At 42.2% G+C, this 26,987-nt stretch overlaps 1 protein-coding gene and 1 long non-coding RNA gene across 3 annotated transcripts in view; one reads left to right on the top strand and one right to left on the bottom strand.

The window, feature by feature from the left end:
• The window catches only part of ttpal (tocopherol (alpha) transfer protein-like), a 43,380-nt gene extending 33,508 nt beyond the window's left edge, over positions 1 to 9,872 (bottom strand). Inside the window, exon 1 of one of the 2 annotated variants that reach the window (XM_068048243.1) lies at positions 9,727 to 9,872. The gene's annotated coding sequence lies outside the window, so the exon portion shown is untranslated. Of the gene's footprint in view, positions 1 to 9,414; positions 9,695 to 9,726 lie in introns of those variants that run through there. The other variant, XM_068048244.1, reaches the window with a different exon arrangement.
• A 7,907-nt stretch (positions 9,873 to 17,779) lies between these two features.
• The window catches only part of LOC137378130 (uncharacterized), a 38,126-nt gene continuing 28,918 nt past the window's right edge, over positions 17,780 to 26,987 (top strand). The window contains exon 1 of the long non-coding RNA XR_010976561.1: positions 17,780 to 17,924. This is a non-coding gene — a long non-coding RNA (uncharacterized lncRNA). The remainder of the gene's footprint in view (positions 17,925 to 26,987) is intronic.

Below are 26,987 nucleotides of genomic sequence, written 5' to 3' on the forward strand. Positions count from 1 at the left end.
GCGTGATTCCTTTCACAAAGCCCATTGTTGAAAGGACTTTCAGCTGCAGTATTCATAACCATAATGTTCATGTTTTCACACATATCTCTGAACTCGTCATTGGCAAATTCCTCTCCATCATCAGTCAGAAACTTAGCTGGTGCCCCAAGTCCAGTCCCTATCCATTCTTCCATAAGTTTGTCTATAATCACCCTTTTGTCCTTACTATTTATTATTGTAGAAAGATTAAATCTAGTTGCTAGGTCTATAAAATGTAGAATGAAAATATTCTTGTCTTTGTCCCATATCTTTAAATCCATGGCAACTACCTCAAAGTCACGTGCCAATGGAAGGCTGACAATAGTGTTAATCTGAGTTCTTTTTGCCTTCAGTCTGGTTCAGTAAATATACCGAGTCGGATGTGTAGGTAAAATCAATTACTTTATTTGCGCAGTCGCCAGCGGACTTACTCTGAGAACAGCGGCACTGACTCCACCAGAGTCTGTCGGGTCCCCCCCCAGAGTAAGTGAAGTTTGTGATACAGGTACTACTGTTTATACATTAAGATTCATTCTACACCTCCTTGTTTAACCAATCAGTGCGGTACAATTCGACTTCACCCACGTGGTGACATGCAGTACATCTGTTACTGAGGTTACAATACACTCCATTTTCAATACATACTTGTTACTAATAAAATATCGTTTTGTACCAGCAAGATTAAAAGAAAACAGACATTAAGACAATTAGCAAAGGAAGAAGAGTTAGAAACAAGATACTGATTTTGATTCCCACAATTGTCATAAGTCCTGGGATCCTGTAATCTCTATCAAGTCACATCATGAAGTAACACCAAGCAGCAACAGTATACAGTGATAGTGTGGCCTTTCATTCCTTATCATCACTCACACAGGGATGGCCAGCATCTCTCACAGGAATCCATTTGTTCCAAACCACAAGGAGTCACACAATCAAGTCATGAATGAACAAATGTCCTTGCAATTACCAGTGCCTGTAAGTTTATACGATCTCACACTCTCAGCCTTTACTTTTAACTATTTCATTGCAGTTTCTCAAGCTTTAAATCATTTCATCAGAGCTCAGCAAAGTGACTACTCCTAACTTGGCTATATTTCCCATCTAGCATAGTGCCATGCCTTTCTGCTCACTTCCACAATAGGACGTGATATTGTCCTCCGATACTTTTTACAGGTTTCACACTTTTCACTAATCTTTTCTATTATCCTCGTATACTCTTTATCAATCACACCTGCATCCTTTAGCAGGATTTTTAATCTCTGACAAGAAAATGATCAAATTGTCTGTGTAATTTTAAGACAATTTGCCTTTTATCTCTCTGATTCCATCAATACTTCTAACACTCTGACTAGAAACATCAGGTTTTGTTAAGGGGATACACTAAAGCCCTGACTGGGTAAACTGCAAATTCACTGACTTTCCAAAAACAATTGCCTTATCATGCTCCATATCAAGATTCATTTGTGCCTTTTTTCATTGAAGACTTACTCAACAGTAAAGGTATATCACTGGAGACTACATCAGGACTGATAAAGTGGCTTACCCCAGCTAGTTTACGTGGAATTACTACTCTCTTCAGTGACGTCTTATGTGTTGTCATCAACAAAGCTAAAGCTGGTAGTACTTTTATACTCCTTAACCTTGCATCGATCATCAATACTGAGTGAATCCAGATAACACTGTAACCAATCAGTTCCACATATTATCGACATGCAAGCACTATCCAATATAGTACAGTTGAACGAATCTGCAACTAACACATTCATCAGAGGACTAAAACTCCTTGTGACTCAAACAATTCGTTCAGTATCTTCCTCTTGTTTTATTTCGAAGATTCTGCCCCTTGCATTGTTAGGCCCCCAACTGCTAAGAATTAGGCACATTAATTTTGTCCTGAACATTGATTTTAAACTGTTACTGGAGTGAAGAAAGGACTTGTTAAACAGATCAGCCGTGGTTGGAAAATATATTTACATATTAACAGAAAGTGCTTGGAAGGACAAAGGACCATTTCCTGACACATTCAACCCACAACGGACCTTGATCAGCAGGTATTGTGTGTAAGAGGAGCATTCCAGAGACTGCTAAGGTGATACAATCCAAGACATGGTCGGTCACGAGACTAACCTGCTTGGCAACCTGAGTTTTTCTGAATTGTACAAACAGTTTAAACTCAGAGTACCTGTTTGCTCCTGGACTGAAGCTCTCTCCTGTCTGCTCCCATCTCTTTCTCACAAGCTTCTGAATCCACTGAAGACACGTGAACCCCAAGAGAGGAAAGTCTGCTACAGCAAACAAGGTTTAAGAAGACTACTGGGCCCCAATGAAAAGCAAGTACTACCTACAATCAAGGACTCTACAGTGAGCTCAAAGAACCGTAACAAAAACTATTCAGATATTGCCTCAAACTTTTCCACTTTATTTTTCTTCTGCTCTTTCCTGTCTCTATTTGCATGTGTGTATCATGGTATGCATGCTAGCGTGGATGCGCCGCGTATCCGTAGGCGTCAACCAAATTAAAGTTTAAGTTCAAATTTAATAAATTTCAAATTTTCTTCTTTAAGCCTAAGAAAACCTATTTGTGCTGGTTTATTTGCCTTATAATTGGAAAGCAGTGAACAAGAATTCACCAAGGGGGAGCTAAAAAAACAGTGTGTTTAAAATTAAACCCTGTTACAGTAAGACCAGGCGAAGGCTGAGAGGGACCCCTAGACAACTTCCTCACTGGGTTATAACACCCTCCGTTTAGGGCAGTTCATTGCATAATGATACTTTGAATCACATCTGAAGAACCTATTAACTGTTCCTTGGGCATTCCTGGAATTCATTCGCCTATGATTGCTGTTCCAACCCTGTCTTCCACTGTAATAGTCAGACTTGCTAAAGGTGCTTTCATCCTCGTTCCTCCTGTCTTTAATTCTTCCATTGTACTTATGCCTGCTTCCTGTATCTGGATTATTTCAAAATCTAGTAAACACTGAGTCCTCCATTCTTTGTGTCACCGCAGAATGCCCCGCTTGTTCTACCAGGTCTGCAGGAAATTACTATTTCCCCAGGAATTTATTTAAGGCCGTGGACATTTAATCCAACAGTAAGTCTTTGTCCAAGAACCGAACCCCAATTAGAACCAGCAGCCTGTCCATATGCGACACCCTAGCACAATCTAGCAATTTAAAAGCCAAATTGAATTTCCTCAATCTTCTATGCAGTCTGTTAAAATCCATGATATATTCCTCCATTGAATAACCATCTGTTTTCCGAAATCTATCAAAGTCTGACCATGCCTCCTATGTAATCAATAGGTCATCTTTCTTGTAAATTTCATCCAAGAATTTTAACAGAAGATCTAACCCTTCATCAGTATCCAACTGGCGAGCATCCAGTTCACAAAATACTTTACTTCTGAATTTACTTTTGGTAGGAATTGACAACGCCAAGGCCATACCTTGTTTCCTCTTTGGCAGAGATGTAACCCGTGACCACATATCCACTTCATTCTTCCACTGGTCATATGGCTCAGACTCTGAGAACATCGGAGAGTAATCATATCCTGACCATTTACACTTGCTTTCTGCCATATTTTCCACAACAGCCCTTGAGATGTTAGTTTTCTATCCAAAAACATTTTCCTAGTTTCCAACCTTCAGCTTTAGGCAACCATCCTCTGCTACCATGTTAAATTCCAGAAAGCTTGTTATGAAAGGATAATGCTGGAGCCTATATTTGCTCTTTTCCACATTTATTGTGCAGAGTAAAAAATTACAAACATGTAGCTCCTCACTCAAACCCCTCCCCAGTCTCAGTGAGTGTGTGCTCAACTAAGACCACAATTAACCCCTTCACCTGCATATTGTCAAACCATTGATACACAACAGATTAACACTGATAGCCTCACCATTATAATTACAGCAAAATCTGGACCAATGACTTGAAATAAGTTCATTTGAAATAAATAAACCAGAAAAGCATCTCTTGTAGTTGATATTATACAAAAGGCCAAAATAAATAACTGTTTGATTGTGTTTGAATTTTGTGCTTCCCACTCTAGGCTGCATTAAGATTTTGGTTTGGCCACTAAAAAATTATTCAGCTGGAAATCACTGGCTAATGTTTGAAAAAGAAGCTTAGAGTTTTGTAGAATTAATGATTTCTTTTCAACTGGCAAAAGCGATGAGCTGAAACAAGTTTAGTTACTGGAACAGCCTGCTCTGAAACCTCAGTTTCCACAACCCAAGCTGCTAAGAACTACTGAAACACAATTTCCATTGGAAACACTCCTCTTTTGTTTCCTCCTCTCTGAAAGGTAACCTTTTCTGAAGTAATGTTTACCAACACCAGTGACTCTATGTTACCTTCTCCAACTGGCTGTTTTCATGTTTAAACCAAGGCAGTGAGGTGCAGCAAGCTATTGGACCATAGGGAGCATCAAGGGTAGTCCGATCCTGTTCTCATCCAGTGCCCATGCTTGCATTTACGAACAAGTATCACTTGGATAATATCCTCCTGAAGCTAACTTCAGTGCTCCTCTATCATCCAAGCCAAGATCAGCCAACTCAACAGACACCACAAATTAAACCTGAGGCCTCCTCATCTGTAGCATATTAATTTATAACAATTCTTTTCAGAAACATAACTGGTGACAATTCTAACTTCTATTAACTATTGTGCTTATCTTACTTATAAATCTGGTACAATCATTCCCAATTATTTTACCAGAACGGAGGTTGAATACAGGTCGGCTTTTATAGGCTACAATGCAAGATAATTATTACAGAATACCTCAATATAGAGGAATAATTCCCCCTTTCCTAACACCACAAAATGACAGTTATATCAACAGCTCTTTTTGTGCATTTTAGCATCTCTAAACTAGGTCATATCTGATTATCTGCTAGATGGGTGCTCTCTTCAATAATGTTTCTTAATCTCAACTGGAGTTAGAGCACCATCAAATGCACCTTTCCATTTCCCAATGCTAGTCACCCAAGTGAGTTAATACACTGAAAATTTGTGCCAAACTATGGGTAGGTTGTGTTGTAGACCTGTACCCAGTAGGAACAAAACTGAAATCGAGCTCAGCTGGACTTAATTCAATACCATGAGAATCATTATTTCTTATGCCCCACCGCATGGAAATATTATTACCAGGACAGGAAGACTAGTATGAACTTTATCATTGTTAACTACCAAATACTTTGTTTACTCATTCTTTCAAAGGAAGCAGATCTGATTTGTAATTTTCCAAACGCTGTTGTTTGTCAGCATTGTATGGCAATGGGAGACAGCAATCAGTATTATTGAAATCGCCTGAAATAAATTAACAAATTTTGCTGGACTCAGCATAGCTCATTCAACTAAACCTAGAAATATCTGTAAACTAAGTGAACTAACGCAAAAAGTCTTCACCAAAACAAACCCAGTATTAAAAAAAGTTGTTGAACATAATAGTAACTTAAATCTGCTTCTTTTGAAAGACTGAGCAAAACATACTTCAGATTGTATAAACATATACATTTGAATGTTGTTCGCACACTGGGCTGAGTTTTATTAGTGTGCTGCACATCGCGGCGGTGCGCTTTGCAGTCGGCGGCCTTCAGAAACGGAAGCGCCGCAGCTGAGCCCCCGTGATATTTCACGCAGGGGCTCATTTAAGTGGAGGGGGCAGAGCAGCTGCCCCCCAATGACATCATTTGGGTGGCTGCTCTGTCCCCAGCAATGGCGTCCGGGCGCCACCGCGCAGGCGCCAGCACCATTTTTAAAGGGCTTCAAGACCGTAGCAAAAATTTGATTGTTTTTAAAGAGAAACTATTGTTCATTTAAAAAAAATAATCAAAAACTGGAGGCCCTTTCCCAACAACCCCAGTGTTTTTTTCTATAGGCATATATGACAAACATTAACTTTATTCCCTCCCTGAACTTCCCCCCCAACCTCGTCACATTTGTCCTTCAACCCCTTCCCACTATCCCCACAGCCAATAAAAAAGGTAATCCCTGTTCCCCCCGCTCCCGCCCTGATAATTTCAGTCTTCCCCCTCCCCACCAGCGTCTCGCTTCGGAACTCCGTACGGAGTGCGAGTTGCGGCTGGCGACCGTAAAATCAGTGTGGGACAGCTGCCAGGACCAGGAAAGTTGATTAGCATCTTATCTTCATTAATTTTAATATTTAAATGAAGGCTCCACCACTTGGCGCTGGTGGGACCACACTAAACCGAGGCCTCGCCGTCACTGGTAAGATGCAGTGGGGCCCTCTCGGCATCAGGGGTCGAGGGGCTGGTAAAATTCAGCCCAATATGTCAGCACAAGTACAATTTACAAATTAAATTCTCAAAATTGGCTGTGGGAGGGGACAATTTGTTTGTTATCAGATATCTACATATTTCTATATTTGTTGCTAGCATGTTATTTCTTCAAAAATAATTGCAATGAAAGTACTTTTTAAAAAAAGTGACTCAACACTGTCTTTCAAAAGTTAAGGCGGAGTCATCAAGCGTATCAAGATTTGCAGGAGGTCTGCTCGAACAGAAATGTGCACAGCACGTGATAATTGATCCACCGACACCATTATACCTGAAAAAAGATTAAACCCATCTGACTGGTATAAAACCTATCTCCAGGCTGAAGATAGGACCATGGACCTCTGTCAGAAGAAGGTGTGGTTCCAGTTTATATTATTTAATCTGCATGCTGGTACTTCCAGTAGCGTAACTTTTATCAAAAAGCTACAGACATGATTGGATCTCATGCTTCGTTAAGATAGAAATTTGGTTTGTTCTTACTATTGTGTAAGCAAATATTTATATGGCATGTTATACATTACCTGACGTTTCGAATGAAATAGTTGCTCTAATATTGCTATTATTACATGCCAAGATTCTGAAACTGGAAGGCCACTCCTACCCAACTAATTGTAACACTTTTGGGATTCCAGGATTCTTATTACAATCTTTTGTGAGGCAAATATTAGATCTGTCTAGACGTTCCTGCCACAATCATACAACCAAGGTACGATCCAAAAGCTTCAGACATAAATGCAAGAGCTGCCCTAAGCCGTTATGTGACTAACTCCATCTTCATCTTCTAATTCAAGTGAAGTTAGCAGCTTTTAAGGTTTGTAATTTTTAAAAGGATGTAAAATATGCTTACTAATGTAAATCCATTACTTTCAAATATACCAAATGCATCTTCTACAAAACTTTATTATTTCAATCCCACTAACAAAAGTCTAGCAAAAAGAAATATAATCTGATCTCTTCAGGCACCCATTTAAAAGTAAGTGAACTAAATGAAACCATAGTACTCCAGGGAGAATGTTGTCCAATGCAGCCCAGTCTCTGCCAGTCATGGATGAGCTGGATGAACAGCCAACAAAATCGGAACTCAGTGATGCCACTGATTCTCTAGCCAGTGGAAAAGCCCCCGGAAAGGACGGCATTACCCCTGAAATAATCAAGAGTGCCAAGACTGCTGTATTCTCAGCACTCCATGAACTGCTTTGCGTGTGCTGGGATGAGGGTGCAGTACCACAGGACATGCGCAATGCCAATATCATCACCATCTATAAGAACAAGGGTGACCGCGGTGACTACATCAACTACCGTGGAATCTCCCTGCTCAGCATAGTGGGGAAAATCTTCGCTCGAGTCATTTTAAACAGACTCCAGAAGCTGGCTGAGCGTGTCTACCCTGAGGCACAGTGTGGCTTTCGAGAGAGAGATCCATCATTGACATGCTGTTCTCCCTTCGCCAGCTACAGGAGAAATGCCACGAACAACAGATGCCCCTCTACGTTGCTTTCATAGATCTCACCAAAGCCTTTGACCTTGTCAGCAGACGTGGTCTCTTCAGGCTACTAGAAAAGATCGGATGTCCACCAAAGCTACTAAGTATCATCACCTCATTCCAGGACAATATGAAAGGCACAATTCAGCATAGTGGTGCCTTATCAGACCCCTTTCCTATCCTGAGTGGCGTGAAACAGGGCTGTGTTCTCGCACCTACACTGTTTGGGATCTTCTTCTCCCTGCTGCTCTCACATGCGTTCAAGTCTTCAGAAGAAGGAATTTTCCTCCACACAAGATCAGATGGGAGGTTGTTCAACCTTGTCCGTCTTAGAGTGAAGACCAAAGTATGGAAGGTCCTCATCAGGGAACTCCTCTTTGCTGACGATGCTGCATTAACATCCCACACAGAAGAATGTCTGCAGAGACTCATCGACAGGATGCGGCTGCCTGCAACGAATTTGGCCTAACCATCAGCCTCAAGAAAACGAACATCATGGGACAGGACGTCAGAAATGCCCCATCCATCAATATCGGCGACCACGCTCTGGAAGTGGTTCAAGAGTTCACCTACCAAGGCTCAACTATCACCAGTAACCTGTCTCTCGATGCAGAAATCAACAAGCGCATGGGAAAGGCGTCCGCTGCTATGTCTAGACTGGCCAAAAGAGTGTGGGAAAATGGCGCACTGACACGGAACACAAAAGTCCGAGTCTATCAAGCCTGTGTCCTCAGTACCTTGCTTTACGGCAGCGAGGCCTGGACAACGTACATCAGCCAAGAGCGACGTCTCAATTCATTTCATCTTCGCTGCCTCCAGAGAATCCATGGCATCAGGTGGCAGTACTGTATCTCTAACACAGAAGTCCTCGAGGCAGCCAACATCCCCAGCATATACACCCTACTGAGTCAGCGGCACTTGAGATGGCTTGGCCATGTAAGCCGCATGGAAGATGGCAGGATCCCCAAGGACACTTTGTACAACGAGCTCGTCACTGGTATCAGACCCACCGGCCGTCCATGTCTCCGCTTTAAAGACGTCTGCAAACGCGACATGAAGTCCTGTGACATTGATCACAAGTCGTGGGAGTCAGTTGCCAGCGATCGCCAGAGCTGGCGGGCAGCCATAAAGGCGGGGCTGAAGTGTGGCGAGTCGAAGAGACTTAACAGTTGGCAGGAAAAAAGACAGAAGCGCAAGGGGAGAGCTAACTGCGAAACAACCCTGACAAACAATTTTATCTGCAGCACCTGTGGAAGAGCCTGTCACTCTAGTATTGGACTTTATAGCCACTCCAGGCACTGCTCCACAAACCACTGACCACCTCCAGGCGCTTACCCATTGTCTCCCGAGACAAGGAGGCCAAAGAAGAAAAGACACAACTGTATGTATTCCACCATCCTTATCTAGGAAGTACATTCAAATAGAGAAAAAACTTGATTAATCTATAGAATGGGTAGCACCTGGTACACATACAAATAAGATTCTGTTTTGGGTATAAATCTGTGACTTTGTATATCTTTGGGCCTTCTATATTCATGGCAGTGTTAACTAGCCCTTGGAAAGATTAGACGATTGTTAGGGGCGAGAAGCACCAATAAAACAGTTTATGAGACATACCCTGTCTGATCAGGAGCAGCCGTTTTCCAATTAATGAGTATTTTGAATACATTGATCAGGCCACAACCAGGAAGTGAGTTTGGACTCTGAGACGTATTCCTGGTGCTGCAGTACCGGAAGCCTGGCAGCACAGTAAATATAATAACACAGGAACTATCCTCTGAATGATTTACTCCTGGGCTGAGAACAGATACATTTACAACGGATGATTGTAACAATGGTGACTGACGTAGCTAGAGAGTCCGTCTATATTTCCAGTGTCTGCGGAAGAAGAAACGGCTACAATAAGTTCAGTGGAAGCGCATCACTAACCTGCCCGGTCCGCGGTGCCGGGGTGAAGGTCAGAAACTGTCCAAAGACTCGGCGGGGGCAGAAACACTGAAAGACGGGAAAAGGGGCTGCACCGCACCGCTTCACCTCTAGCCGCTGCTCTGCGGACACCAGCGCCGCCAACAGCTCATCCAGAACAGCACACACTAGGGCAGGAGATGTGCAACATTACCACACAGCAGCCGAGACTGAGAAACCAGCCACTTACCAACAACGCAAGTGAGTGGGCGTCAAACTTCAACATGAAAACCTAACAATGAGGCATAAGGACGTAAAATACAAAGGTCCAGACAGGGCTGTCACAGACTGTCTTATCTGAAAATGTTAGGATGAGATTTATCATTAGAAAGACTGAAGAATTTGCAGACCCACTGAAACAGGAGAAGCTATGTTTACTTTTAGATTGAAATGCGCCAGAAGGTTACGTTCTAAATCTAAAGCAAAGTGTCACAACGAATTACCTCCAAATTGTATTCCATCTATACAATGGATATATTTTCTCTTGTAGTTTGTTGCTTTAAGATTGAGTATGTTAATATGTGATGAATATTTTCACAAGTATGGTTGACAGGAAAGTGCAGACCATTAAGGTGACCATCAAGCTGGGAAGGAGCTAAATTTTGCCATTCGTGGTTGTGGAGATTGGCCCAGTGTACAATACAGTTAAGTGGAACTGAGAGGTTAGAACTATCAGGAAAGAATGAACAGGCTGGGGCTGTTTTCTCTGAAAAGGAGAAGGTTGAGGGATAACCTGGTAGGGATCTTTAGAATTACAAAAGGGTTCGATCGGCTAAATGTAGAGATGATGTTTCCACTTGTGGGCAGTCCAAAACTAGGAGATGTGGATATAAGATGGTCACTAATAAATCCAATAAAGAATTCAGGAGAAACTTGTTTGTCCAGAGTGGTTTGAATGTTGAACTCCCTACCACTTGGAGTCTTTTGGGCCTCCTTATCTCGAGAGACAATGGATACGTGCCTGGAGGTGGTCAGTGGTTTGTGAAGCAGCGCCTGGAGTGGCTATAAAGGCCAATTCTGGAGTGACAGGCTCTTCCACAGGTGCTGCAGAGAAATTTGTTTGTTGGGGCTGTTGCACAGTTGGCTCTCCCCTTGCGCCTCTGTCTTTTTTCCTGCCAACTACTAAGTCTCTTCGACTCGCCACAATTTAGCCCTGTCTTTATGGCTGCCCGCCAGCTCTGGCGAATGCTGGCAACTGACTCCCACGACTTGTGATCAATGTCACACGATTTCATGTCGCGTTTGCAGACGTCTTTATAACGGAGACATGGACGGCCGGTGGGTCTGATACCAGTGGCGAGCTCGCTGTACAATGTGTCTTTGGGGATCCTGCCATCTTCCATGCGGCTCACATGCAGCTCCAACCACTTGGAGTAGTTGAGGTGAATAGTATAGATGCCTTTTAAAAGGAGGGAGAGATGTCTTGATTTTTAAAGTTCTCATCCTTATTTTGAAATCCCTCCATAGCCTCACCCCTTCTTATATCTGTAATCTCCTCCAGCCCCATAACCTTTTGAAATGTCTGCATTCATCTAATTCTGGCCTCTTGAGCATCCCCAATTTTAATCTCTCCACCATTGATAGCCATGCCTTCAGTTGCCTAGGCCCTAAGATCTGGAATACCTCCCTAAATACCTCCACCTCTCCCTTACTTTCCTCTTTTGAGACACTCCTTAAACCTACCTCTTTGACCAAGCCTTTGGTCATCTGACCTTCTATCTCCATATGTGGCTCAGTGTCATATTTTGTTTTATAATGCTTCTGTGAAGCACCTTGTGACCTTTTTATTAATGGTGCTATATAAATATAAGTTGTTGAAAGGAATAGAAGGCTATGCTGATGGGGTTAGATGAAGTAGAGTGGAAAGAGACTCATGTGGAGCACAAATACAGGCAAAGGCTAGTTGGACCATATGGCCTGTTTCTGTGCTGTAAATTCTATGTAATATTAATGAAGTGACTCCAAGGTGGGAGCCTCTAGAAATAGCATAACTGCCAAACCTCAATGCATAGTAGTGGAGGAAACTTCACAAAGCACAGCACTGGACATAATAAAGTTGCTGATATGTAAAAGCAGGTAGAAATGAAATCTCAAAAAAAAAAGGCAAACTGGAGCAGACTCCAACAGTCCAGGAAACTGGAAGAAAAGAAAAGCTTGTCACCAAGGGAGCAGACTTCCTCATTACGTGTTGTTTCAACATAGGGTCCCCAGCCTATCCTATACCCATCTCATGAAAACAGACATTTTCATTTGGATTTTACAAAGAGGATGCAGTGTATGGGAAAGAGGGGATAGTTCAAGCATGCACTGAGCATATTAGAATTGATAAATTAGAGAGAGATTGTAGGCTACCAGTTGAGAGGACCCTCCTATCAGGTGCAAGAACCTTGCCAGGTATAGGTGTGATTTTTTTTCTTTTTTTTCCAAGTCGGGAGCAGATTTGGTCATAGAGAGGTAAGGTTTGCTGGAAGATAAAGTTTGCCACATAAGAAATCAAGCTTCCTTGATCCAACTTTAGCATTGGAGGTGGTGTGAGAGTTCTATTTGAGGACAAATGTGAATGAGACCAAGAATGTTGGTTGATGGGAAGGATTAAGGATGGAGTCAAATGTAAGAGATGTTGGAGTTTCAAGAGATATAATAGTGCAGCTACATTCTGCTGCAATTGAATGAGAAAATATGCCACTTCTGTCATGCATCTTCTAAACCCTTCAGTTTATCAGTTTTACTCTGGTTGTGTGTTCACGCCCCAATTCAAGATCATCACAATCTAGGCTGACACATTTGGTGCAATACTAAAGGTGGGAGTGTGGCGTTCTCTTCAGTTGCTGTCTTTCCAATGAGATTTTAAAGTGAGGCTCAGTCTGCCTATTTAGATTGGTATAAAAGGTATTTGAAGAGCAGGCAGTTCACTTGGTCTGAAAAATTCTGCTCCGTAGCACCAGTAGCTTCAGCGCTGTGGTTGCTGATTTAGATGAAAAAGGCATCTGTGCTGTTCCCCATCACTTCTGGTGTGGCCTGCGCTGAATGACATGTTGTTGAGAATGTTAGTGCAGGTGTTGTGTGCATGCGCTGGAAGTATGCAGAGTAGACTGATCATGACATCACACTCAAACTAATGTTTATTTGACACCTGACCTACAATTTTCGATTTTGCTACTCTAACAACCCCTCAAACATGCCCTGGTTGAACATGTGTAGGGAATGGTGCTGGACGTTGGGAAAGTTCTGAGTACACCATTTGCTCCCTTTCATAGAGCCTGTTCCTCTTGGGCTGCAGTATCAGAGGGATATGGAGCAGGGGTAGCAGTGAAGACATGCTGCTTGTAGAGCAAGAAGGAGGGGTCTCAGCAGAAGGCTTTACCAGCTAGGGTTGTCGGGGAGCACTTCTCTGACCTGCACCTAAGCCCAGGAGTAGTGTTGTCAGTGACTGCACTTCACCAAGGAGGTGGTCACAGGACCCTGCCACCTCTTGGAACCAGCCCTGCAGCCTCAACAGGGAGAGGATGGTGCTGCCAGTAGCTGTGAAAATGATTGTGGCCCTGATTTTCTTTTTAACCAGTAGATTCTCTGCAGGAAGCAACATTGCAAATATATCTCTTCACCATTCATTGCTGCATCTGGGAGGTCAGAAGCTCTGTACACCAGGAGAGGGGACTTCATTGTCTTCGATCTAAACAGAGAAAAGCAGGAGGAGTATGCACATGGCTTTGCCAGGACAGAGTACACATGGCATTGTGGGCACCACATCTCAATGCTGAGGTGTACCGAAACAGCAAAGGGTACTACTCGTTTAATGTACAGTTGGTGTAACCACACCCAAGCACATCATGCTGCTGAATGCCCACTATCCTGACAGCAGTGATGATTTGTTCATCCTGTACTGATCAGCTATTCCAGCAATCCTGCAGCCACCGCATCAAACCAGAGGGTGGCTTCTGGGGAACCAGGGCTATCTGCTCTACACCTCGTTGATGACTTCCCTCTGCAATCTCGCCATTCGCGGCCAGCACTCATTATAATAACAGCCATGCTGCAATGAGGAATGCCATTGAGTAGACTATCTGGGTACGGAAGCTACAGTTCTGCTGCCTGGACCACTTGGGAGGAGCTCTCAAGTACTTGCCAGAGTAGATGTCCCAAGTCACGATGGTCTGTTGCATCCTCTGCAACCTGGCCATCATGACAGCACAGCCCTTGCCACCACAGGTTTAGTGAGCATATCAAGGAGAGGAAGTGCATAAGGCAGGAACATACCATCATCCTCTGGCTTCAGCGATGCTGCTTACAATGGCCTCAGTGGCCACTCCAATTACTCCCAGCACCGTCACATCCATGGGGTTGAGCACATGCAGCTGTGCCTGGCCTGCACCAGTTAGCTGCTGCTGCTGTCTATTATGGACCACCTTGTCCTGAAAGATAGAGGGGCATGTTTCAGTGAGTATGGTGCCAAGTGTTTGAATGATGCGCCTATCACAGATGAATAGCTGTGTGCAAGCTGTGTGGTTTGTGTGTGCCTTGCAGCAGAGCTAAGTGTGAGGGTGAGGTGGAGCATATGAATGTGAAGTTTGCATCATGGTTCAGATTGACTGTTGGTAGGTGAGTGAAGTCGGTGTGATGAATGGTGCAGTGGATAGGATTTGGCATGTAGGGATGCATTCACTGACCTTGACCATTCATGTGAGGTCATTGAACTTCTTGCTGCACTACATCCTGGTCCTCAGCACAGATTGGTGGCATTAACTGCCATGGCCACAACTGCTCTCACTGCTTTCTTAGTATTTGTCTGGAGGTTCTCCCCTGAGGGAAGAGAACCTCTTGCCTCCTGTACCAAGGACTCCAGCGCAGCATCACAAAACCTGGGTACATACTCTGGCCTGTTGTGCCATTTCTGTTCCTCCAGATCTTCAAATCCTGTCCAACAGTTTCAACTCTGGCTGCATCCCGATGCACCTTGCCTTTTAAGAGACACAATCTCAAATTTGCATGCTGCCTGCATCATTTTGGGTGTATGGTAATCGTGCATCGTCTTTATTCCTGCGGCCAATTTTAGGGGCTACCCAATTTAGCCTCCCATTATCTTAATCTGTTTTTGGTGGGAGAAATATTGGTTAACTTGTCTTTCATCTCGTTTGCTGTTTGCAGGATCTTGCTCTGTGTAAATTGGCTGCTTTATTTGCTTATATAGGTAACAGAATTCAAAAGTAATTTATGGGTTGTGAAGTGCTTCGAGATGTTCTGAGGATGTGAAAAGGTGCTATATAAATGTGTGAGCTCTTTGTTTTTCTTATAAAATGTTGCAAAACAGTTTTAACTGTTTTTGCCAGTTGTTAAAAAAAATTTTGTACCTTCTATGCAATTATTACTCTTTCGGTACTTAACTCTACATCGCTTTCGTACTAATGAAGCACACGCATTGCCAAGTTTGAGAAACATATGATTCTATCTCTAATTTCTGCAGTAGTTCCTTTACTGTTTTTCAGATATCCACTCGCAGCTCCAAACTTCCTGTTTTAATAATTTTTAAAGTAACTCATTTAACTTTCTCATGCTGACATCTCTCATAAGTCAGTGTAAAAAAAACACATTTTAACTGCAGCATTATAACAGTATCAGGTACTTCAGATCTTCAATCAACTGGTTGGAAAAATCCATTGAATTCAGAGCTGACGTATGAACCATCTTCCTGATTTTGTATATATTGATGAGGCTGTGATTAATGCAGTCTATACCATTTATAAGTACTTACATGCCCAATGAACTACAGAGCTTTAAGTTTGAAACCAATTTGTCCAGGATCTCTTCTGACAACACTGGTGTTGCTGAAATAATACAGCATAGAGGGAGGCTGGCCATTCAGGCCATTGTATCTGTGTCGCTTAGAGCTGTGAAAAGCTAGCCAACTGGAGGAAATACTTTAAAAATTAGACATGCATTGTTATGTTGTCTCGGGTTAGTGTTTGGAGCAGAGTTCGCAATATTGAAATTTATAAATGATGAAATTTAAGTATTCCATGGAAATGATGGAACTACCCCTTTTATTTCTTGACTCTGGCTGATTTTAGGTGGGGTTTTTGTTTTCTTTGTTCCTGGTTTACATTTCATGCCTCATATCTCAGCTTTTGATATTCTTTAATGTCATGTTGCTCCTTTTTATTTTTTCAGGTTTCTTTCCCAGGTCTGGTTTATTTTATAATCATTCTCCAAACTCCGTTCTGGAGCCAGTCTTCCAGCTACTCCTGTGCCCTAATCTTGTATGGATGCTTTCTGTTCAGTTTTTCTCTAACCACTCTCATTCATGTTAAACATAAATTTTTTTTATTGGTGTCTTAAAATTTTTCATCTGCACCAGCCTATTTGGCTGTCTTCCCTTCCCTGTCTGCTGTGAGATGTTTATTATGGAATTCTTTTCATTTCAGTATCATGCTTGATGAAATTTCTCCATTCTGGTGAGAATCAGACAAAAGAATCAGTGATGTTGTAATAAAGTCTCGCATTGAAAATCTTTTAAATGCAGTACACAAATGGAATAATATTAAATGTGAAACATTAAGTTTTATAAACAATTATAGTTATACATATAGTTGTTTGGTAGTATAGAGCTTAAGTATTACTGAAAATAGAGACATGTTGAAGTTTTTTGTCTTGCACTTATCAGGACAATCCGCAAGAGTAACCAATGTAAGAGAAAACAACACTTCTCATACAGTATAAATAGCATTACCAGAAGTCAGTGAGGGTGCCTCATCTACTGGCATTCTCAGTTTGGAGTTGTGCATATTAGGAGATTTTAAGGAAAGAAAAAAATGTCTTGTGGATTCTCATTTAAACAAGTATTATTACCACAATGGAGAGTATTTTGGTAGGTTATGTTTTGACAACAGTTGGCTGGTGTATATGCTGGTGCATAAACCTTATATATTTTTACATCCACATCCATTGCATTGTGAACATTTGTCATATAGTTTCACTTTATTTCAGTCTTTAGTCGAACTTCATATAATGTTTGCTTTTACAACTAGTAATCAGTATCACTAATTGTGTCATTTGCATGCTTCTGGCTTTATAAATCAAACCCAGAACTTTGCTAGACAGTAAAATTATATTACAACAAAACAATTTGTATCTATATAGCGTTTAACATAGAAAAATGTCCCAAAAGGCTTTACCGAAGTGTAACCAAAAGAATGTGGACACTTGAGCTGAAAAAGGAACTATAAATTAGGTTGATTGGTTAATGAGGTGGCTTTTAAAGAGGCTACTAGAGGAGGAGAAGGTTGTAAAGAGACAGGCATTTTAGGGAGGGATTCCAAAGCTTGGGGCCTAGACAGCTGCAGACAGACCTTCAATGGTTAGGTTAAGGGAGGTTGCACTTCTCTGTGTAATATAAGACATTGTGGCAGAAGTTTGCATTGCACTGGAGGAACTATGTGCAACATCCATTCAATTGCTACAACTTTTTAAAAAATCAATATTGCTAAAATGTTTGGTTGTGCTCCTACATAAATATGATCACTAAAGTTATTGAAGGAGTTTGTGGCCTATAACAATGAAGATTATCCTGAAGGAGGTGCTCACAGGCCATTCTGTCCCTTTTTCTGTATAATCTAAAGTGACCAAAAACCAGAAACATCTGAAAAGCAACAATATAGTGTGAATAAACTCCCCTGTAATATTTAAATAATAATAGGAAGTATGCTTTCAAGGTATTTTGTAAGCTAGCCACCAGGTAAACAGTAGAAAAACAAAATCTGTGCTAAAACTGCAGTAACACAATCATATACCTTGTATCCAGGGCATTCCCACTGATCCCCAACAGGGACTTGCCCTTAAACCACACTTGGTTTGTGAGGGTGCAGTAGCAGAAGGACATGAGTTTTCAGCTTTATGTTCCTCCAGCAGGTGGAACATGTTGACTGCATTGATATCACTAAATTCCAGCAGTGGAAAATCAAGCTATAACAGTTGCTGCCAAACCAGTAAGACGAGGAAAACATCTCATGACTTGTAGTGGACAGTGGGAATGGTGTGCCTGTGTATGGATACCTCTTGGAGCTCTGATCCAGGCTTCAGATTGTAACTTCACAAGTTTTTTTAACTGATAGTTTAGAATACATTCCATGACCTGTTTGGCAATTCTCAGCTGATGTTCCAGATGGAAGGTGAGTTCATGTTACATTATACAATTGTGATCTTTGAGCCAACCTCTTAGTTTGGTGTATCAGGATTATCAGAATGATATTCCTAGAATATACTGTATGAAGGAAGAATAATATATATCTCTACAGCACTTCAGAATGCTTTTCAGAGGAGAAAGATAGTATAAAAGTTAAGTTTGCATCATTTACTCTTGAAAATAATTTGCAAATCTGCTGCTTAGTTATTTCCTTTCTGATCACTATTGCTGCTAAGTCCCCCCACCCCCTCTGCCCCATCTAAAATGTGTGCGGCAGTGCAAGTTGATCTTTATTCAGGTTCCGTACTGGAACCATAATAGTAGGAACATAGGAACAGGAGAAGGCCATTCAGCCTATCTAGCCTGCTCCGCCATTCAATACGATCATGGCTGATCATCCATTTCAATGCCTTTTTCCCATGCTATCCCTATATCCCTTTGTCATTGGTATTTAGAAATCTGTCAATCTCTACTTTAAACATACTCAATGACTGACTGAGCTTCCAGCCCTCTGGGATACAGAATTCCCAAGATTCACAATCCTTTTGAGTAAAGAAATTTCTCCTCATCTCGGTCCTAAGTGACTTCCCCCTTTGGAATTGTGTCCCCTACTCTAGACTCACCAACCAGGAGAAACATCTTACCTGCATCTACTCTGTTTATCCCTTTAAGTATTTTGTAAATTTCAATGAGATCACCTCACATTCTTTGAAACTCTAGAGAATACAGGCCCAGTTTCCCCAATCTCTCTTCATAGGACAGTCCCGCCATCCCAGGAACAAGTCTGGTGAACCTTCGTTGTACTCCCTCTATGGCAATAATAATCTTTCTAAGGTAAGGGGACCAAAACTACACCCAGTACTCCAGGTGCAGTCTAACCAAGGTTACATACAATTGAAGCACAACTTCACTACTCCTGTACTCAAATCCTCTTACGATAAAGGCTAATATACCATTAGCCTTCCTAATTGCTTGCTGCACCTGCATGTTAGCTTTCAGTGGCTTATTGATGAGGACACCCAGGTCTCTTTGTACATTTACACATTCTAATCTCTTGCCATATAAGAAGTACTCTCCATATTTGTCCCTTATACCAAGGTGGGTAACCTCACATTTTTCTACATTATATTCCATCTGCCATGTTCTTGTCCACTCATTAAGTCTGTCCAAATCTCCTTGAAGCCACTTTGCATCTTCCTCATAACGTACATTTCCACCTAGTTTTGTGTCATCCACGAACTTGGAAATATTACATTTGGTCCCCACATCCAAATCATTGTTATATATTGTGAACAGCTGGGGCCCAAGTACTGATCCTTGCGGTACTCCATTGGTCACAGCCTGCCAACATGAGAATGACCCGTTTATTCCTACACTGTTTTCTGCCTGTTAACCAATCCTTAATCCATGCCAGTATATTACCTCCTATCCTACGTGCTTTAATTTTGCTAACCAACGTCCTGTGGTGGACTTTATCAAAAGCCTCTGAAAATCCAAGTATACTACGTCCACCAACTCCCCTTTATCAATTCTGTTAGTAACATCCTCAAAAAATAAAACTCCACAGGTTTGTCAGACGTGATTTCCCATTCATAAATCCATGTTGACTATGCCCAATCAGATCATTATTATCCAAGTGTCCAATTATCACGTCCTTTAGAACAGATTCTAGCATTTTCCCTACTACTGATGTAAGGCTAACAGGTCTGTAGTTCACTCTTTTCTCTCTCCCTCCCTTCTTAAATAGTGGGTGACATTTACTACCACAATGTACATTGTGATTTATGCTGAAAAGTTCCTAAAAGTGTTACTATCAGGAGGCCTATTTCTGAAGTCCTGTGAGTAACTTTAAAGTTCCTTTTTATAAAACTTTTTGGAAGCATGAATATTATAGTTTGATTACTGGTAATAGGTTATTTATTGTGCATAGGCACTATTAGCCAACCTAATAGTAAGATCATAAAGTTAACAGTGGTCTGATACATAAGCATTTTGTGAGCCCTAATAAATCTACCAACATACAATTATAACTTGCTTCTGGCACATATTCATAGGGTGTGGGAAAATTTGGGGTTGGACAACATTTCAACATACCCATGGAATATGAATCATGCTGATTGGCTCAAATCTCTCATTTTATCGACTTCTTCAAAAAAAAGCCCAGTGGCTAGGTGTAAACTATTTCCTTAGTCATTATTTTTCTTTCACTAAAATGCAGTCAATGGATAACCAGCAACCTCCACAAAAACAACCAATCAAATCACTGATTTTTATTTTTATCCGGGTCCTTTAAGTGGCTACCTCAATTTGTGCCCCAAAATATTACATTTATAGCATCATTTTAAAAAGATAATTTAGAAAAAGAAATTCACAAGCTTACTAAGAAACTTGACTCCAGCTGACCCACTGAATATCCTGGATTCCAGCTCTAACCTTCCCCACACTCTATACTGCACAATCCCCATTCAGTAAGCTAGCTTGCTTGTGTTTGGAGGCCCAATGCACTGGCTGTACAGAAACAAATTCCACATGCACAGGTGTTCCCATGTAAGAGTACAGTGCAGCAGACGTCCATTTCCAGCCACCAATGTACCTCACTGCTAAAACATGGATATTGTAAGGTTCCACTGAATTTAATTAGTAGGTATAAATGATCAACTACAATCAAAAAAATATTGCCAAAATGTCCTGAGAAGGTATGCCTCTGAACTCCTTTAACACATGATGGAAATGGAGTGGGAGGATCTGCAATTGTAAGGAATGTCTACAATTTTAAATTTGCTACCTAAATCTGTGTAAATAGCAGTATCTCCCCAACATATTTTGACCATCTTACCTTAGAAACTTAATAAAGGAGGCAATTTCTTGCCAGGGTTACTGCCCTGTCCTCATAGCTGCAGCTATTGTTTCTACTGGCTGTTTTAAAATGTAGCACTGAGTGCCACATGACCTTTATCAGCACTGCTTAACTGTACCCTGACAGTTCTGGTTTGTTGAGTAATTATATTTTACAATAAATAGTCAGACAATGGCTGAATTTTATCACTAGAATGTTTTGAGCAGATCATATGCTTGTAGTTTACATATAGCATCACCACCACTTAGAAGTGTTGGTTGGGGGTGCAGGGGGGTAAGTAAACTGCCTTCTCTTTTTTTCAAAGGTGAATGGTAACCTGTGTGCATGACTGGAACTCTAATGTTCAAATTTGATAATTAGGATACAGCAAGACTAGCTTGAATTGTAGCCTGGGAACTACCACTAAGAAGTGAATATAACAGCAGAAATCAGAGCAGGAGTAGGCCTTCAGCCTTACTCGCCATTCAATAAGATCATGGCTGATCTGTTCTTGGCCTCAACTCCACTTTCCTGCCTGTTCCCCATAACCCTTGACTTCACTATAGTACAGGAATCTGGATGTCTGTCTCAGCTTTGAATATAATGGGCTGAATTTTATTAGCGCACCGCACATCACAGCGGTGCGCTTTGAAGTCAGCGGCTGCCGCCGAGCCCCCGCGATATTTTGCACGGGGGCTCATTAGCATCACTGCGACGCACCGCCCTCCCCCCCCCCCCCCCCCCCCCCCCCCACCCCAATTACGTAGGGAGAGACGGGACATCCAGCGCAATGAGGGACCTTTTGTCAGCTGTGTATAGCAGTTGCAGGGGCCCTATTTAAAGCACCCCAGCATCTGCGAGTGCAGAGGTCGCACTGTGAAGAGGCACTCGCAAGAGTTTAAAGAGAACCACACTGACGCAAATGGGAATGCACTGGTGTCACAACAATGTAAATAAGCCTTTCACTAAATGTTCAACATGTGTGTCCTTTTCTCTGCATGAATGATGTGTGCCAGTATGTAGTGCCAATGTCACATCACTTTGCACTGTTGGCCCTTCAGGAAAGGCAACATATGTTATAACATCATGGCCATGCCACCATTACTCATGGGCATCTCCATGGATGCAGTGACATGGACATTAGCTCAGTCAGCTGCTGCCTTTAATGGTTTATACAGAGATGCTGCAGATGTGGACTGCTGCACACAGGTGAGTAAGGGTGTGTAGCTTGTGGAGCTCATCTCGGTTCCTATGGAGCAGAGAGCCTTTGTCTGATGAGCCACTGCCATACATCTCTAGCTTACTGCTAGCCCTGCATGCAGAGCCTGGGTGCCATCTGCCCTCCCATGCCCCTTTCCTGTTGTAGGTCTTTGGTGTCCTCATAGTCCGAGGAGGAATCCTGAGGACATCTCTCCATCGTGCCAGGCCTGCCCCCTATTGGGTGCGTAGATGTGCAGAGCACAGCAAGCAGCAAAGAAAGGAACTGGCCTTTTCGGCTCATAGTACAGGGCATCACCCTATCTATCCAGGCATTGGATGCGTGTTTTCAGCATGCCGATCGCCTGCTCAATAGTAGCTCTTGTAGCTCAGTGGCTGGCATTGTATCTCTCCTCTGCAGCAGTGGTGGGGTCTTATTGGTGTCAGGAGCATGTCTGCAAGGGCTAGCCCTTGTCTCCAAGAGGCCACCCTTCCATCTGAGCCAGTTCAGTGAACAGCGGTGGCAGCTGGGACTGGCGCAGGACCCAGGTGTCATGGCAGCTACCTGAGAAGCAGGCACAGATTTGCATGAAGCATGTCCAGTGATCACATAGCAGCTGCACCTAGATTGAGAGGATTCCTTTAATGGTAACGTCTGCAGGTGGTAGCCTGGCGAGAGGCCTGATGGCCACATGGGTGCAGTTTATGAACCCTGAAACCTCTGGTTATCTGGCAATGGTGCTGAAACCAATGGTCCTCTGGGCCTGGCTGTGAGGGTTGGTCCTGAAGTGGACATAGTCACTGGCCTTCCGGTGCAGGGCATCGGTAACCTTCTTGATGCAGCGGTGCACTGCTGACTCCGTGACCCGACAAAGGTCTCTGTTGGGCCCCTGAAATGCTGTATAGGCGTCCAGCTTGAGCCGCTGCCATTATGAGGACCGCAGGCATAGGATGTCCACTGAAGCCCATGGGCTGCAGGTCATTGTTGAACAGGGCACAGAGACGTGTCACAACCCTTTCTATATGCACAATTGCATCTGACACTGGTGCTCTGACATACGCTAGGATGTCATTTGGGGCCTGTAGATGCGTGATGACCTGTAATGGCAAGCTCCCCTTGGGGGCTGCAGCTCACGACTGGGGGCCTCTACGTGGACCGCACCTGCTTGTTGATTTTGCCTTCGGTGCATATGGATCCTCTGGAGAAATGAATCTCACAATCTAGGATGAGCCATACCCAGTTCCATGTGATAAATAAAGTTGTATCTTTCTTTTATTTGAAGGTTCCTAACAGGGCAGGGATTGGTGTTGACTGGTACATCCGGTGCATTCATGGATCAACTATTACATGGCATAGCATTGTCCATCTTGGCTCACACATTCAGAATGGCACAGCGTGACCACATAAAGATCCTACCAGCTGCATCGATTTGCTTCCACCATCCATATAACCTTAATGCTCCTACCCTTTCTGGCATCCTCCCAAACACACAGGGTGACTGGAGTGTCATTGCTCCTTCACATACCCAAACAAACGCAGAGCATGCACTGTTTACGGAGAGAGGGTACACAGTACCTTCTTTCATGCTTGCAGAGCTCTCCCTCTGGTAATCCCAGACCCCCTCCCACCTCCCTTTAAGAATGCAGAGCTGAGACCCTGATCATTCCAGACGTACCTGCACTGCTGTCCCATCTGGGTTTCATATTTGTGAATGGGACGGCACGTGACAGCCGACCGTTCAGCGAAAAATGCAGAAGTGTGGAGCGGCAGGGGGCGGGATGCATAATCGGAAAAGGTAAGTGGCACTTGACATATGGTAATTGGGGATCCGTTGCCCCGTTTGGGGGGTGGGGGGGGTTGCAAGAAGGTCCCGCCGCTGGCAGTAAAATGTGGTGGGACCTTCTCTACTTCGGGGGTTGAGGCGGGCTTCTCCTGACAGAACTTTACAGATCCCCTGCCACAACAACTGATGTCGAGGGGCTGGTAAAATTAAGCCCAATGACTCTGCTTCCATGGCTGTCTGGAGTAGAGAATTCCAAGATTCATAGCCCACTGAGAGAAATAATTCATCCTCATTTCCATCTTAAATGGAAGACTCTTTATTCTGAAACTAGGCCCCTAGTTCTAGATTCTCCAATAAGGGAAAACATCCTTTCAGCATCTATCCTGTCAAGGGCCTTCAAATCTTATATGTTTCAATAAAGTCACCTCTCCATTCTTCTAAATACCAATGAGTATAAGCCCAACCTGCTCAACCTTTCCTCCATAAGTGTTACAAAAGTGCTTCCATTTTAAAAAATATTTTATTTTTTTGAGGACGTGCTAAAACTGACAAGATTCCATGGATGTGCTTTACCAGGTTCACTGAAAGGACCTGTGCTGGAAGTCATATGTTTTAGGCTCAGTAAACAACAGAACCCTTGGTGACCTGGAGAAAAATAGTTACCGAGAAGTCACATGTCCAGGTTTATGGTGGTCAGGAGGATGATTCTGTTTTTGGGGTTTGAACATTGTATTCAGTTTTAGTTGTGGTGTGAACTGCTTGAAGACAGTAGGTGTTTTCCTGCCAAGGAAAAAGAAACCACCCAGCTCACCTCTTTCTCTTTCTCTACTTCTTTGAAAAAATCCTGTAAAGATCCAGAGTGGGAGGGCTAAAATCCCTGGTGCTGCATAGTTCCTAAGAAGCTTAAGAAAAAATCCTGCGATTTAAATGTGCTGGTGGATAACGCTGATGCCACATTTCTCCTAGAATAATTCTCAACATCTTCAGAATGGACTGCTTCTGAAATGATCCCTGTGACCTGTCTCTGTATACCTGAACACCAGACCAAAAAAAGGACAACTAACAACCTTCCATATCTTTTTCTCCTCATGAAATTAGCAAGTATTTGGCCAAAGTAGTTTTTTTTTTGTAACAGACCTCTGCAGAGAGAACGTCTATTTTTTTCCTAGACTGTATGTGAGTGTAATTGGGGAATTTTAAAAAGGGAACTTTTGTATTTCAATCTGTGTGTTAATGCTTTGCTTTGTTACTGGTTAAGTCTTGTTTTATAATAAACTGAATTTTGTTTATTAAACAAACCTGGTTGGTGTATTTTATTCTGGGATAAAAAATAGAGTATATGATTGGCTATATCTGTAACTGGGTAAACATTTAAATATGTTGTGACCTGTGGAGAAGTGGAACTAGAAAAGACAATGCACTCCTCCTGCCTCAGTCATAACATAAGACAAACCCTTTATCCCAGGAATCAACCAGTGACCATTCTGAGCTGCCTCGAATGCAAGTATATTCCTCCTTTAGAACGGAGACCAAAACTCTATGCATTACACCAATGCCCTGTACAGTTGTAACAAGACATCCTTATTTTTCTACTCCAACCCGCTTGAAATAATAACAAACATTCCATTTGCCTTACTAATTACTTGCTGTACCTGCATGCTAACTCTGGGTGTCCTCGTACATGAAACACAAAAACCTCTGTGCTATAGCATTCTCTGGTCTCTCTCTAGATTTAAAATAATATTTTGCTTTTCTGTTCTTACCACCAAAGTGGATAACCTCACATTTTCTACATTATCCTCCATCTGCTAAATTTTTGCCCACTCACTTAACCTATCTGTATCCTTTTAGCAAGTAGTTTAGACTTGTCAGTAAATATGGTGTATGGGTTTCTTGGGCAGGTATATCAAAGAAGTTCTGAAGAAGGGTCACTGACCTGTAACGTTAACTCTGCTTCTCTCTCCACAGATGCTGCCAGACCCGCTGAGTATTTCCAGCATTTCTTTTAATTTCAGATTTCCAGCATCTGCAATATTTTGCTTTTATCAAAGAAGCCATGACCGGCAATTCTCCTTTTGATTCAATATTCATTCGTGACCTAGAAAATGTACAAGATATAGAAGCTGTGGCACCCTGGAGAATGCAACCACAGAATAGTGTGATCAGGCAGTTAGAAGTACTTAAAGAACAGCAGCTGAATGAAAATGAGGGAACAATTAAAGCAAATGAATTGGTGAACGATTCATCAACACCTTTCCAAAAGGTGTAATACTGTGACTACAAGACTAAGAAAGATGGCTAAATCAACAGGATGGAAACAGATATAACAGCTTGAACTGCATAAAATAGTTGGATGACTTAAGAGTCAATTGACATTGTAATTAACACCTATGGTAACAGCAAATGGTTAGTGCCATTTGCCTGATATAGGCAGCAGTCTAGGATAGGCAGGGAATGAGCAAGTGGTGGAGATTGTACCCATATTTAAAATGAGTGACAGTACAGACATAAACTACAGGCTTTTAAATGTTACTTCTATAACATGTAAAATAATGAAATGGATTATCAGGAGTAAATATGAGAATATTCTTTGCAATAGCCTAGTCGACAGCAGTAAACATGAATGTGGATGGAGAAGATCCTGCCTGACAAATTTCTTTAGCTTCTTCGAGAAGTGACAAGCCAAGAGGATTATGACAGGATATGGTACCCTTCAACTTCCAAAAGACATTTTTGTAAATCCTAGGAATGGATAAGAAACTGAATGAAAGGGTAGCAAATGAAAATTTGTTAAAGGAGTTGTCAGAGTGGATCAAGTGGATGGGTGTGCTTCAGGACTTGAAGCAGGGGCCACTACTGTTTCTAATTAATTAAAAGACTGCAGTTCAGAAACTCAATGCCAGACTGTCAAATTTGCAGACTGTGCCAAACTAGGAGAGGAAAGTGAATCTAAGGAGTCAGGTCAGAAAGCACAGAATGATTTGGATAAAATGTTCTGCCCACTTGTATAATCAAATGAAAGGTAATGTAGGCAAATTCAAAATACTACACACACAAAATCAGATCTACAACACAGACTTCCTGAATGGTGTTGAAATAGCTACGCTACAAGAGCTACTAGTTTACAGCAACACCACGAGATCTAATAAGGTTTTGTAATATTTGCCTTAAACTACACAGTACTATATCTAATGCTTTTAAAAACAGTTGTGGAATATTTTGATTTGAGGCA

The sequence above is a fragment of the Heterodontus francisci genome, chromosome 16 (genome assembly GCF_036365525.1).
Source record: "Heterodontus francisci isolate sHetFra1 chromosome 16, sHetFra1.hap1, whole genome shotgun sequence".
NCBI lineage: Eukaryota > Metazoa > Chordata > Chondrichthyes > Heterodontiformes > Heterodontidae > Heterodontus > Heterodontus francisci.